This window comes from Macrotis lagotis, chromosome 7 (genome assembly GCF_037893015.1).
Source record: "Macrotis lagotis isolate mMagLag1 chromosome 7, bilby.v1.9.chrom.fasta, whole genome shotgun sequence".
Lineage (NCBI taxonomy): Eukaryota > Metazoa > Chordata > Mammalia > Peramelemorphia > Peramelidae > Macrotis > Macrotis lagotis.
In genome coordinates, this window is record NC_133664.1 from 216,614,876 (window position 1) to 216,622,738 (window position 7,863).

The following is a 7,863-nucleotide window of genomic DNA, read 5'->3' on the forward strand; positions in this document are numbered from 1 at the left end:
GGATTTGCATTAACTGATGCTGAGTGAAATGAGCAGAACAGAAAAACACTGTACACCCTAACAGCAACATGGAGGTGATGATCAACCTTGATGAATTTGCTCATTCCATCAGTGCAACAATCAGAGACAATTTTGGGCTGTCTGCAATGGAGAATACCATCTGTATCCAGATAAAGAGTTGTGGAGTTTGAACAAAGTTCAAGGACTATTCCCTTTAATTTAGGGAAAAAAAACATATCTTATTGTCTGATCTTGTTATATCTTATACTTTTTGTTTCTTCCTGAGGGATATGATTTCTCTCTCATCACACTCAATTTGGATCAATGGAAACAAAGTAAAGACTGACAAATTGCTTTCTGTGGGGATGGGGGGTGGGGGGAGGGAAGTAAGATTGGGGAGAAAATTGTAAAACTCAAAATCTTTAATAAAAAAATCTATGAAACAAAATATAGTTACATTTGAAGCACAATGGATTTTTTAAAAACTTGTCTTTCAGAGCCATATTTTTTAAAATTTATTTAAGGCAATGGGGTTAAGTGACTTACCCAAGGTCATTCAGCTGGGCAAGCTGTCTGAGGTCATATTTGAACTCAGGTCCTTCTGATTTTAAGGTTGGTTCTGTATCCATTATGCCACCTAGCTGCCCCCCTCAGAGCCATATTTCAAGAAATCATGAATGAAAACTGCAGTGGATAATAAGCAAATTGTCTCAATTTTAATAAAATTAATTAAAATTAAAAATTTAGCCTCTAATCCAAACTCCAAATATCTTACATGTGGTGCGGGAAGAGAAGAAGGAGGAAGAGGAGAAAAGAAAAAAAGATATGATGTTGATGATGATGATGATGATGATTGTAGCATTCCCCTAACTTTTTGCTTAATTGGAAAATTGGATCCTCCAAGGGCAGATCAAATAACACTGCACTCGCATAACATGGTAAAGACAATGAATCAAAAATGCTTGAAAAGAAATCTGTTCATTTCTGTTATATCTAGGCCTGAGTTTCATCCTTCCAGTAGAGCCCCATTGATTGTCCTTTCCTAAGGACATGGGATCTTAACCTCCACAGAAACTCTAACTCCAAATCTCACCTTAGTGACCCCCTCAAAAAAAAACACATCATCCATGGAGATCCCAAATGGCTCCTAGTCCCTATAGAAACCATATCACCCTGCCTCCTATATGCCATACCCTATAAAAAGGCAGAGTCTCTCCACTAGCCACTGCTGGAGTCTGTTCAAATCCAGCCTGCCATTTCTTCAATAAATAGCTTTGGCATTCATTTCCATTTATAGCATTCTTTGTACTAGAGGTTCACCTTCTGATCTTTCATTTGGTGCTGAAATCCTGGAGAGGAGTGGCAGGGAATTCTGAATGTCTGCTATCAGGGAAGAGTGAGCTGTCATAGTATGCTCAAGCTAACTTCCTGACCTTGCCTTAAGGAACCCTTGCAATCCTCCATTGGACCTATCAGACCCTCAATATTCAAGGGATAACTGGTCAGTCCTCCCACTCACCTCGGTCACTTCAGATGTGGCCAATTTGAGAAGTAAGACTCATACAAAATGTGAAACAAAAAGATCCCCAACTCAAGTCTAAATATCTTGTCTTTCTACCATACAGTGGTCTCAGTATAAATTGGATAATAGGTAGGTGTGGCTACCTGAGAGGACTTTTGATTATGCCACCTCACTGATCTAAATAACCAGTATCAGAAGCAAGACAAATGGAGTGAGATTTCTTATGTCCAGCTCTTTTTTTTTAACTTAGGTGGTGTCCCAGCCTATTCAAATACATCTTTGCTATCCAAATTCTCTTCTCCATTGACCAGAATCTCCCGAAAAATGAGTCCATCAGACCCCTCAGACCCTTCCACCACTCTTCCAGATGATCCCTTGGAAGATATCCTCCTTTCATCACCACTCTGCTTTCCCCTCCTTACACTCCTCCTCCCCATACCTCATTCAACCTCATTTCTTTCAACAAGTGTGACCAAATCATCTATTCTCCCTCCTTCTATCTCAGATAATTTACTTTTTTCAACCACCATAACTTTTTTCCCCTCTTTCACCTCCTCTTTAGGCTCTCCTTCACCCCATCCAGTCCTTCCTCTTTGTGAAGTACTGGTTCACGACCTTTGACCTCATGAGCTTTTCTGATCTCATTTAGATTGAAAAAAATTTGGTTCCTATTCTACTGATCCCTCTCAATTTTCTAAGACATTTCATTATCTTACTGTATCCTAAGACCTGCCCTGGAGAGATCTTTATGTTGTTTTTCCCACTTACATGACTGCTGATAAGAAGGAAAAAGTCTGGAAAGTAGGACAGAATCATGCAGCTATGTTAAATAGATAGAATCCGGCAAACAGTCCTGTAGGGACAACTACCTTCCCTCGGTAAGGTCCTAAATGGGACTACCAACATTTCTAATATTTCCATGCTAGGGATTACATGATTACTTGCCTTAGTTAGGAAAGCTGTCAACTTTGATAGTTAAGATTTCACAGGGCCCCAATGAAAACCCCACAGCATTCCTTAACAGACTTAAGGAGGTACTACTAAATGTACTAATATCAATCCTTAATCTCCTGAAGAGATTATTTTCCTAAATATCCACTTCATTTCTCAGTTAGCCCTTGATATCTGTAGAAAGCTGATGAAGATGGAGATTGGCCCCACAACTCCTAAAGGAAATTTGATCAATACAGCCTTCTCAGTCTTCAATAATGGATAGAGAAGGCTACATCCCAGATCAAATCTCTCCCGATGTTAGCCTCTGCCATTACTGGATCCCTAAATCCCAAAGGGCACTTAATAATGACAATGATCCCATAGATTAAATGTTTTAAATGTGACAGGTTGGGACACTGGGCAGCCCATGCTCAAACCCTCCTCCCAAGTCTTGCTCAAAGTGTGGCAATAAAAGGACACTGGAAGTCAGACTGCACCTTGGTCAACTCCTAATGACCTTCCTGCTCTCTTGGGTTTGGCCGTGGATAACAGTGCCCAGGATCTGCTTCAATACTTGAACCCATAACAGGTAGAACTTCAGGTAACTCTACAAATGGCAAGTAAGGCAACATATTTTCTCCTAGACATGGGGGAACAACTGGAGATTGAGAGACTTACCTCTAATTACTCCTCCTTTACCCTGTTCTGTTGGGGCTTCCACTATTACTCATCCATTTGAGGTCATTCCCAGCTGTCCTACTCCTATAGTGGGCAGGGATATCTCTTCTATCTAAAGGCTCAGATCTTAATTCCTTCCCTTCAGTAACTATAGAAGGATCTTATGGGTATTTTCCTTCTCTCACTTTCTGACTCTCCCACTCATGATACTTTCACTCTCCTGAATCTCCCAAACACTCTGGCATTTGGGACACCTTTGTCCCTATAATAGCTTCCCTTCATGAGCCAATTCACGTTAAGCTGAAGGATTTTACCTTCTTCCCTAGCAGATCTCAATATCCTGTCCCTCTTGTGGGACTTGGGGCCTCAAGTCCATGATTGATAGACTTCTTAAGGGCTCCTATGAGTCTTATAATAGCCTGATACTTACAATAAAGAAGCCTAATGGCTCTTTCTTTATTGAACGAGACCTTTGCATGAGTCAGGCTGTTATAACTCTAAATCCTATAATACCAAACTCATTTACACTCCTTTCCCTCATTCCCTCTTCTACTACATTATACTCAGTCTTAGATTTTTAAAGATGCCTTCTTTACTGCACCATTCTGTCTGAATTCTCAAGGTCTTAAGGTCTTTTACATTTACCTAGACTGACCCTGACACCCAAAAGTTTCAACAACTAACCTGGACAGTCCTCCCTCAAGGTTAAAGGCAGCCCCCATTTTTTTTTTAGTTTTTTCAAGGCAATGGGGTTAAGTGGCTTGCCCAAGGCCACACAACTAGGTAATTATTAAATGTCTGAGGCCAGATTTAAACTCAGGTATTCCTGACTCCAGGGCTGATGCTCTATCTACTGCGCAACCTAGCCCCCCCAGCTCCCATATTTTTGACCAAGCTTGACCCGAGACCTTCTGGGAATTCATCTTTCCCCCCCTCTACTCTTATACAGTCTAGACTTTCAATCCTCCCAAAAGAATACTCCTGATCTCTTCAATTTCCTGACTATTAAGGGGTATAGGGTATCCTGGGATAAAGCCCAGTTCTCCCTCCCATTTGTGACCTTTCTAGGGTTCAAACTCACCAGTTCTGAGAAATTCATGACTCAGGAGAGATAACTTCTCTCTTCTGTGCCTGTGCCCCTGACAAAACGAGAACTTTTGTCCTTCCTTGGCTTGACTGGATACTTCTGGAACTGAATTCCCAACTTTGGGGTCCTAGCCAAACCCCTCTATGAGGGATCTAAGGACCTCTCTGTGAACCATTCCCCACTGGAATTCCCATCTCCACCCTTTTTAAAACTCAGGGAGGACCTCATTTGGGTCCCTTACCCTTCTGACCATAATAAGCCTTTTCTATTTTACACTGATGGGAGACAAGGTATAGCGGTGGGTTTTCTTGGTCAAAAGTTCAGACCGAATCTGAAGGTGGTTGCATACCTTTCTAAGCAACCTGACTCAATGATCTAGGACTGGCCAACCTGCTTGCATGACCTGGTAGCCCCTGTCTTTTTGGCCAAAGAAGTCTAGAAATTAACTTACTCTCAACCCATGAATGTATATTCCTCCCATTCCTTAGCAGAATTTATTAATAACAAAGTTGAATGATTTCTTCCACCTCCCCCTCTATATCACGCCCACATGGTCCTCCTAAACAGACTTGCATGTCTCTCTGACTAGAATCTTAGGCCTCCCACCCTCTAATTCCTCCTTCTCACACTCTTGTCCCTAAATAATCTCTGATCTTTCTTATGCCCTCTCTCATATTTCTGATATCCCATTCCCAAACCCTGATTATGACTGGCTCATTGATGGGAGCTCCTCACTGGTAAATGGGATGCGAATAGTGGGGAATGGTATTTTATCCTCCACTTCTCTCAACGTCAAGTCCTTTCCTTCCACAGACTTCTTCACGAGCAGAACTCATTGCCTTAATTTGAGCCCTTGTTCTAGCAAAAGGGCAATGTATTAACATCTAAAGAGACTCTCAATATTCTTTTTTTCATTTTTTACCTTCTCATGCTTCTATCTGGGAAGAAAGGAGTTTCCTTACTTCTAAAGGATCTCCTAAAACTAATGCTGACCTAATCATTAAACTCCTCTCCAATATGTCCTCCTCCTCTCCTTTGATGGTAAGAGCACTCTGTGGCATGGAAACTGGGAATGAGGACAACCAGGTGACCAAACAGATCGCACACCAACCCTATACATGCTTTCAATTAGTTATCGTGCCTTCCTTCAATCCACAATATACACTGGATGAAAAACAAGCCCACCTCTCTAAAGAAGCCATATATCAAGGACCCATACTAACTCAGAATGGATGCCTCTCCTCCAAAAGGGGGGAATTCACCTCTAATTGTCTAATTACTCCTCCTCTACCTTGTTTTGTTGGGGCTTCCACTTTTATTTATCCCTTTCTCACTTTGATGATTTAGGACATAAATCTATCCTACAATTTCTATCCCCTTCTTTCCCAACCCAAGTCTGTGGGCATGTGTCTGATCAAGACTGGCAAATTGATACCACTTATATGCCTCCAGTATGAAAGCATAAAGTCCCTCTGACACTGATGGACACCTTTTCAGGTTGGATAGAAGTTTTTCCCACACAACTGAAAAAGTCTCTGAGGTCTCTGAGGTCTTGTTAAATTATCTGGTTCCTTGTTTTGGTCTTCCAACCTCCACTGCAAACAGACAATGACATTTCTAAGGTCACTCAGCTCCTTTCTCAGTCAGGCATTGCCTGACACTTAAATTTACCTTATAGGCCCCAGTCCTCAGGCGAAGTGGAGAAGGCAAATTCCATCTTAAAAATCACATTTAACTATATTATCTTTGGAAATATGATCAGATTGGAGTTCCCTTCTCCTTCTTGCATTGGGCAGGATTCAAACCATACCTCAGGCACTCCTTGGGTTGAGCCCCTTTGAACTCATGTATGGATGTCCTTTCCTCCTTGGCAGCTTCCCACCTGAACCTGGCATTTGTTTCCTGGTCTACCTACGTTTGGGTAGCTCCTAATAACCAATCCTTTTCTGTCACCCTCAAGACACACACAAGATATCGAAGAACTCCTGTTCTCATTCCTTTCTTAGTGACTATAGGTATTTTTTCCTGGAGGTACAGAGGGGTAGGAGGTACCACAACTTTTCTGTATTACTTTCAGTAGCTATCAAAAAACCTGGAAAAGTCTTGATGATATAACCAAAAAGCCTTCCACAAATTCAAGATCAACTGAATTTCCTAGTCACTGTAATCTTACAAAGCAAACAGAACATACCTATACTTACTTAATGACCAGAAAGGAGACTTCTGTTCCTGGATGAAGAATACAGTTTCCATGTTAATCATTCTGAAATAGTTTGGGATGCTGCAAAAAATTGATAACAGAACCTCACATATTAGGGAAAAATCAGCTGATGCCTGGTGCAGTTGGTTTCAATCTTCCCACATATTCTCTTAGCTCCTTCCCATATGAACCTGACTAATCATAGTCTTTTTGGCACTCTTCTTAGGTCCTCCTTTGTTCTGAATGTTTACCTCCTTCATCCAAATGAAAGTGAACATTGCACCATCTCAGATGACCAAATCCATGATGCTACTTCAGGACCAAGGATTCCAATAATTCTACCCTTTACCCTTTGCTATACCTGATAACATCATTTTCCCCATTTAGTAGAAGCAGCTCCAGAAGAAACAATCTTCTACCTCAACTCCCCTTAACAAAATTAAAACAAAAAGGCTGGAATATTGCCTCTGGGCCTAAATTTCATTCTTGCCCACTGATTAACCTTTTGTAAGGACATGAATCCTAACCTCCATAGAAACTCCAAACAACTCCCAATCTCACCTTAGTGACCCCTCCAAACAAAGCACATTCTTCATGGAGATGCCAAATGACTTCCAGTCCCTAAAAAAGCCATACCACCCAGCCTCCTTTATCTCACACACTATAAAAAGGCTTGCTCTCCCAATTATCTACTGCTGGTCTGCTTAGACACAGACCACCATTATTCCTTCCATAAACAACTTTGCATTCACTTCTATTTATAGTGCTATCTTTCTTTTTGTATCCCAAGTTCACCTTCTGACCTTTCGATTTCTTCCCACAAATACACACAGCATCCATGAGAAGATGAGAAGAACTTAGTCCATAATGTAGTAAGGCACATGTATAAGGAGAAAAAAAAACAGGCTGAATTAATGACAAATAACTTGTCTCAGACTTTTTGCTACCCAAATTATTGCTGCTAACTCCTTCATAAAAACTTCAGTAATTATATAACTATATAGTAACTTGCCCTGGAATGTTCTAAAAATGGACTAAAAATTTTATCTGTTAACTCTGAAATTCCCAAAAGAACTCTTACCCTGTCATATCTTTCCCCCAAAAAAATTTCCACATAACTTTTAATCACCACATTCAATGACACTAGGCTCAGGGTGACACTAGACATTCCTTTTAGTAGAAAGAAGAAAATCAAGAAGGGGGAGGAGAAAGAATAAAGAATCACTAGCCTCTTCAACCTGAACAATTTTTACCACATATCTTTGAGGGCTTGCCCTTACTTGATTCCAGAGTCTTGATGGTGATGATTATGGTAGCCTTTATGTTACTTTCTCCTTTACCAATAGATTTTTTTACTTTCTCTAAAAGAGAAGCAAGATGAAACAAACCCAGCATCAAAGAGAGCTACATGGTGTGGGAGTGAGAAAGAGGAAAGGGGATCCT